The following is an 8,403-nucleotide window of genomic DNA, read 5'->3' as shown; positions in this document are numbered from 1 at the left end:
TTTTCTTAGATGTGTTTGTTTTGTCATCTTCCCTTGTTTAACTAAATATTACATATAGAAAAATATATTAAAATTTCTTAGCATTCTTCATGCATGACTATTTGTCTGTCTTCAATAATAGTAAAACCTAGCTTACTACAGAAGAATAATAGACTTTTAAAATAATATTTTTAATTATTAATTTAATTTTTTGAGATTGTAATATGGTTATATCAACTCTTCCTTCTGTTTCCTCCCTCCAAATTCTCCAATATCCTCACCTACTTGTACTCTTTCCAATTCATGATGTTTTCACTAATTGTTATTACACACACATACAAAAAGAAAAACACATACATACATTTCTAAGTACAACCTGTTCATCCTGTAAATCCTACTTGTATGTGTGAATTATTTAACTACTGGAGATACGGCTAAGCTGTTAAGAGCAGTAGGTCTTCTTGTAGAGGCTTTGAAATTGGTTTCAAGCACCCACACTTGGCTGGATAAAATTCCTGTAACTTCAGGTATATAGGATCCAAGGCACTTTGCTGACCTACTTATGAACACTCCAGCAGGCTTGCACATGTCCATGTAAATGTGTACACACAAATACACACATGTAAATTAAATATATCCCTAAATATGTATTCTATAAATTATTACCATTTATATATTTACATAGACTAATAAATTTCATCATGACCATTTCACACACATGTACAATGAACTTTGGTCATATTTAACCCTCTTTGCATGCTTTTGTCTCTGTTCCTGCTGCTGATCTTTCTCTCAATAGGTTGTTCTCTTATTTCTCATTTTTGTTTGTTAATTAACTTAGATGGTAAAAGGTTTCATTAAGGTAAATAAAATTATTCAAATATAATACTGTAGTATATGCTATACTATAAAATAATATATTTAAAATGATTAAAATGAATTTACTTTTTAAGTAAAAAGAAATTGAAAACATTTTTTTTCCTGCTTTTTTAGTTTAGTGTAGTTATTGGGACTAAAAGATTTATTTTAATCCTGAATTTTCCCGAACAGATCATAACCCCTAAAGGGCATGTAAGTTTTCAGTAATCATGTACACAATTATACCACAAACCAAATATGGCCCAACCAGAAACAAATCACAAATAAATATTTCCAGAAAAGCTGCTTCCTAAAAGCAACGAAGAATAAATAGCTCTACTGCACAACACTTTAGCATCCTGACAACAGGGATCTGGGGATGATCAGAGAATAAGATGCCGAGGCAATGAGATATAAAAGCAAGAGATGCTGGGCTGCAGCAAAATGAATAGTTGCAATCAAGAAGGGAATGAGGCACGGAGCGAGGGACTGCATGAGAAGTAGAATCAGAGAAACAGGGACAAAGGACTTCTGAGTCTCCATGGCAACCAAGAAGGTAACTGGATTGGGAACAGTGTGTTGTGCTCTGTTAGGCATCAAGAAGACAGGTCACTGGGTTAGATACCTGTAGATGCTAGATGCGGTTGTGCCCTGAAAGAGAGCTGCTTTGGGTTCAAATGCCACCTGTGACATCTTTAAAGTATTACCTGTGTTAGGAGACATGTCCTATTTTTTCTTTCTGTTTCCCTAAATCCTTATGACCTGACAAAACTTTTGTCTGTTTTGATTTTTGTAGTCGAAAAGATCCTAATACAATACATTTTGTTTATTTATGTTCCATATGTGTGGTCAAATGACAAGATAAAAATTTAATCTGGAGTAATTTATAAGCAAATAAATTAAAATGGAAATGGCAAAAAAGATGTGGTGAGACATACTTTTAGTAAAAATCAATTACATATCGAAAGTTAAGGATTATTTTGAAATCTAAATTCTGTGAGCAATGTAAATGACAGACATCCAATAGAATAGGAAGTATAATTCTTATTACTTTGGAAAATAAATAATATTTTATTTTCAAAGAAAGGCATCTCTATTGCTCATAGAAATATACCAGGTGCAAAATGACCTTAACTGAACAGAATTAAATAAAAGTTACAAATGATATATTTCGGAAGAAATTTATGAGAAATCCATCTTTCTTTTAAATATACTTTTCCTTTGATTATGTGTTATAAAAGAGAATAAACTACTATTAAGTCCACATAGTTTGTTCTATAGTCACTCTGCAATTTGACCACCAATTGCATCACTTTACAAAAGCCTTTGTCTCCCCTTTGCCCCTGCTCCCTCCAACTAAAGACATGCCCCATCCCCCATCAACTTCTGAGGCAAGTGGAGAGCTGGCAGTGAAGGTATAGGTATGGGTGATCCGTCAATGGGCACTTGAGAGCAAGAGAACTAGCCCTCTGCCCCCTGCTCATTAATGCAAGGGGTGAACTTGTAAGGGCAATGCAGGAGAGCTCACCCTGGTGGTTAGGACAAGGGAAAGTCAGTCAGCTGACCAACCCTGTAACTAAGCCAGCCCAGAACCAGGGTTATGTGTTGGCCCACCCCAAATGACCGCACTATCTGTGATCTGCTGGAGCACATTAAGGGACCTGTACTGCAGATCCAAAGCTGCGACATTTCCACCACACAAGGCAACAACAGGATATCCAAGAGCAGTCCCAAGTGAGGACCCCGCATGGATAGTGTACCAGAAACCAGAGGCGTTTATCCAGACCAGTGACTGTTATGAACTACTAAAAAAAAATATATGGTTAAAAGTGTTTACTGCATGACTCACTATGTCAGACTAAAGCTTCCATGACGAGACCCCCAGGCCCTTTTCTTCTTTTCTTTTAAATTTTATGGTCTGTGGGGGGAGGAGGGAGGAGATTGCTGCAAGGACAGAGGATGGAGAAAAATAAATGGTATCAGGATGCATGATGAGAGAGACACAAAGACAAAATAATAGAAATTTTAAAAACTAAATAAAAGTATTTAGGAACACAGTGTTTTCCATATTTAAATATTGACCATTGTCAAGTCTGGGATTTCTATGGCTCTACTTCCCAGTCCTGGATATATGCAACCTAGCACAGTCAGTACATCCTTGTAACTCATGCTTCCATTTCCCTACCTTGCCCAGAGATGTATCTTCTAACACACTTTTCTCCAAGTCAAACATCTCAGTTCCCCCGCCTGCCATTATATGGATCCATCTCTCTCTGGAAGACAGTGTCAAAAATACAAACAATCAAACAAACAAAAAAACACATCAAATTGCACAATTTAAAATTTCTAATAGCTCAAATGTGAAATAATACAAATAAAATAATATAAAAATAAGTCAATGGGAATATTAAATAAAATGTAAATGTTTTGATAGAACTTGGAAAATTCTCTAGTATTGGTAACTGTGAATTCCAATGAGAAAATACAACTGTATATTTCAAAAATGTTCATGAAAGTGTTACCCTTAAATTTAGTACTCTATAATCTAATGATAGAGAGTAAAATTTTTTTTCTGAGTACATCACAGATTACTGCAAGATCAAGCCTCCACCATTAGAAGAAAAATATACTTTTTTACATTTTCATATGTTCCTACACCCTCATAGTCTTTATTTTTTTCTAGGATATGTAGTTCATAATATTTGATGAAAAAGACGTAAGATCTCTGTGAGGTCATTTTCAAGAGTTTGACATGTAAGTCAGGGAATTAAATAATGGAACTCACCTTCACTCATAGTGGGGATGGCCACCACAGAGATGCCTCGTGGGAGTGTCATTTAGTAGATGCTTGACTATGAAACCGTGACAGAGTGTCCTCACTGTTGCACAAACCCAACATAGCTGCTAGGAGAGTCCAGTCCTGAGACTTCAGATCAATAGAATCACCAGGGTTTAATTATACCCTGTGATAACCACAGGTATTCAGCGTTTAGGCAAGTTCATGAAACCTAATGTATGAGCTTCTGAGTATCCTGGGCTCCATTCCAACATAACTACAGCAGAGAATGAAAGATTATTTTTAAGCCCTCAGATTTAATGCTGCCCTTTAGGTATTTTGGACTTGCTTGCTGTTATTCATTTTCTTCCCCTGTTCCCTTCCCCCATTTGGAGTGATAATTTCTATTCTAGATGCGTCTCACAGTTGTATTTTGAAGACTATAGTCTTTTTAATTTCATAAGTATGCAGTTATAAAGTAACTTCTGTAGCTGAATTATTCTTTTAATCACACGATTGTCTGAGTTAGATGATATTTGATGAAAACCTGGAATCTGGTTAATCTTAAAAGGAGTTAAGAAATGAGGGCTATTAAAATTAACCCATCTATGAAGCATGTGAGCTGAACATACATTTGGGAATTGCATCAGCCGAATTCCCTACTTTGCATGTGTCCATGCAAATTCTACAATTAAATATTAAACTCTGAGGTAATGCTATCAAAGGTGTAGTGTGGAAATGCAATCTGTCACATTAGTACTACCATCACAAGTGAGATGTATATAATTATAAGAGATTTCTGAAGGACAGGTCTGTCCTCTTCTTTATACATGGACAGATATAAGCAAAGAGCTCGCATAAGGCACCATATCTACTGACACTTCCATATTAGGATTTCCAGAACAGTGAACTCGGGTGTGGCAAAATGCTATTGTTTGTGACTATTTTATCCCATATATGTTTTATCACAACCGAAAAGGATGGAGACAGTAAAAATTAGTAAGAAGGGTGTGGTGGTTTTAAACAACTAATTATTCTTCCCCTGTTGCAAGCAAGCTGGGAAAGAGATGCATGATGCAGTGTTGGCAGCCTAAGAAGCAGTCAAATAAACAGAGGGCAGGGTGGGAAACTGAAATATGTCTCTTATGTCTCTTAGAAAATAGTTTAGTGAAAAGCTATAGGGCAAGGAATAGAATGCACACAAATATTTTGCTTTATTGTAGAGATAAGAATAAAAATGAAAATGATGTATCTTTAAACATCTGTCATAGGGAGAACAATTAATATCCTAAGCACACTACATAAATATGGGAGGGAAGACAGTTGCTTTTGAAAGCTCAATAAAATTAAGCAGTAACAAATGCTGCAGACTTCCCTAAAGACAGAGTATTGCCATAATCAAGACTGGTGATGTCTGATACCTTTCTCATATGTTCAAACATAATAGACCTATTTGGTTTGATAATATTTACATTACAGTCCCAGGGAAATCGAATTTATAAAAATTATCTCATTAATGTGACATTGTGGACTGAGACTATTAAGTATTTAGGGGACACAATATCATCCAAACACTGATTTTAGCTTTTTATGGTGTTACAAAAAAAAAAGATTTACTCCCTACTCTGCTTCCAAGGTGAGGCTGCCAAATGCAGTTTAAAGAAGAAACAAACCAAAGAGATCACAGAAAGAAAACAATCAGACGCACAGAAATGGTTAATCAAACTTACTACAAAGGAAAATAACACAGCAGTTTTCTTTTAAAATAGACTTTTCTTTGGCTATAGTTCTGATTTGATTTTCTCCCGCTCCTTTGGAAGGCTAGTCATTGATATTTTCTAATGTCTCTGACCTTTTATTTTCCATATTAAAGAAACACTTATGGACAAGTGAGATTTGAGAATATGTTACCAATTTAAGCAAACAAATCCATTCCCTTCCATGCAAGTCCAATTCCATAATGAAGTATTTTAAAGCAATTTATATTTAATTTTCCGAGATCAAATGAATAATGCAGTATAATATCTAAGTTTCTGGATAGTTCCCTCAATGGTGACACACTCTAAACTCCTTGAGATGCATTCCTGGAATGAGAAACTGAAGAAGAAAGTATAATTGTGAGAGACATTGTTCAATACATGTTTAACTTCTCCCTCCTTGCAGTTAAATGGTGGCCATTTGAGTAGCTAGAGATCTGTAAATGAAAGTTGCCTATTTTGTCCTGAAGATCAGATAGACTTAAAATGTGTAAAAAATTATCAACATTCTTTCTTGTTCCTATATACCTAATTTAAGCCTCATTTTGAGACACCCAAATTATTATTATTATTATTAGATGTTGAACAATGCAGGATAGAATATAAGAAAAACAAACAAGGTCAAGAAATTTTCTTTTAATGTAATTAAAAACAAGAGTAAAAGAAGAAATTTTAATATGCTGAACATGTTCGCTTACATATTAATTTTTAAAATTAATTTCAAATTATAGAGAAATAATATTTATTTATAATTTAAATATTTGTTACTTTAAAGCACAATGAACTGACTTATAATTGTACATGTCCTATATATAAAATAAGAAATTAAAATATTCATTTAATTATATGTTCTTTTTTAATTAATCAATTAATTATTTTGTTCCCAGCCTAATTATAGTTTCCCTCCCTCCTCTCCTTCCAGGAACTTTCCCATCCCCCTCCCTCTTCCTTATCTTCAGAAAATTGCAGGCCTTCCATGTCTTTCAGCCAGTCATGGATAACACATTGCACCAGGCCTAGGCACCACAAGAGGAGGAACCCAGACTAGGAATCCAGCAGGAGGAAAGGGTCCCAAGAGCAGGCAGCAAAGTCAGAGACAGATCCCATTCCCTCTGCCAGGAGTCCCACGTACTATATTAGGTTTTTAGAAAGGAAGTAATGATAAAAAGCATAAAAGAAAATAACAGAAACATAAAATAACTTTAAAAATCCATAGTACATTGATTACTGCTATTATACATTTAAATCTACATTGAGAAGAATATTTTATGGAAAACTGGCATAAGTAAACAACTCAAATCATGGTGCATTAATTTATGCTGAAGACTAGAGAAGAGGAGCCTATAAATAGATAATATGACTTATGTCAGTGCATTCAACCTTTACATCTAATTTTAGTGGAGATTTTTCTCAAGACACCATACATCAACTTGAATTAATAATTAACCACAGAATGTTAAATTAAAAACCATATAATACACATTTTGCTTAGCAGTTCCTGAAAGTCCCCCACCTAAAATCTAATGCACATAACAAACTTTAACATATTTAGAAAAATTGAAATGACTCCATGTAACCTATCTGACCACAAGAAATAAATCTTGATCAATGGAGCTCCCTGCTGAGATCTAACAGGACAAGAACCTATGCAATCCTCCAGACAATGGGAACAGATGTTTTGGGGGCTTCTCCTCCAGATCCTGGAGAGTCAGGTGGGTGTGTCTCCACCACATCAGGTGCTCTGTGAACTGCACGTGGACCTACTTTTCCTTCAGCAGTAGATGTCATAGTTGACCTGAGTTGATAGAATGAGATATCACACACCAGGTGATTTTTTTTTTCTTTTTTTCTTTTTTTCTTTTTTTTATTTTTTTTATATTTAAAAATTTCCATCTCCTTCCCTCCTCCTCCCCCCTCCCTCCCCTCCTTCTCTCCCTTCTCTCCCCTCCTTCTCCCCCTTCCCTCCCCTCCCCTCCACCCATACCTCCCCTCCCTCCCTCTCAAGGCCAAGGAGCCATCAGGGTTCCCCACTCTATGCTAAGACCAAGGTCCTCCCAACTCCCCCCAGGTCCAGGAAGGTGATCGACCAAGCTGAGAAGGCTCCCACAGAGCCCGTCCATGAAGAACAGATTTTTTTTTAAAATATTTTTTAATGTTCCTGCAAGCTTTTAAAATGGCAAGAACAGTTTGACATCTCTGTCTCCTCACACGGCATGAGAAATACTAGCAAACCTATAGCATCACAAATGGCTTCACCCTAATAATAGAGCATCCTTGGGATTTCACTGTCTACAATTTCCTGCAGATTAGATTTCAACAACTGGATACTGGAAAAGTATGTACCTCAGCAGCAGTATTACAATAAAGAGGATCCTGAACAAAGGCAGTATCTGTGCTGCCTTCTCCTAACTCTCCTCAGCTCTCAGAGCCCTGGAGCATCCTGATACATTCTCTGGACTCATTGCTTATGTGGGCTTCTCAAGCAACTAATTTATGAACTTAACATTTTTTTCTCAGTTTATTTTTGCTTATACCACAACTAATTAGCCTGGCCTTGATTTCCTCCTATGAACAAGTAAGTATTACCACTCACCTCCACAGGCTAAGGAGAGTCACGGGGAGAACCTGCACACGTCAGCATAAGACCGACCTACTTTACACTCCTTCTTTCCTAAGCTTTTGTTCTTTGCTTTGTTGTACTTCTCAATAATAGAATCATATACAAACTTCCTTAGTATCATTTCCAACAGAGGTTTATATCTTTTAGTTTAACATATGCTGTGAATAATGTCTAACGTTAACTTTATGTACATTTACAAAGAAATGATAAAGTAGAACAATATTTGAAGAATATTGTAGGCGGGAGTGGGCCACTTGTTCTTCCCAGCCTCCTGGCTAGCTTACACCCAAAATAATCACACAGGAACTGTATTCATTAAATCACTGCTTGTCCCATCAGCTCTAGTGTCTTACTGGCTAACTCTTTTATTAATTTAACCTGTGTATTAATTAATCTGTGTATCGCCACATGGC

Source organism: Arvicola amphibius, chromosome 13 (genome assembly GCF_903992535.2).
Source record: "Arvicola amphibius chromosome 13, mArvAmp1.2, whole genome shotgun sequence".
In the NCBI taxonomy this organism is placed as follows: domain Eukaryota; kingdom Metazoa; phylum Chordata; class Mammalia; order Rodentia; family Cricetidae; genus Arvicola; species Arvicola amphibius.
The sequence above is the reverse complement of the archived record's forward strand: the minus strand, read 5'-3'. Positions refer to the sequence as shown.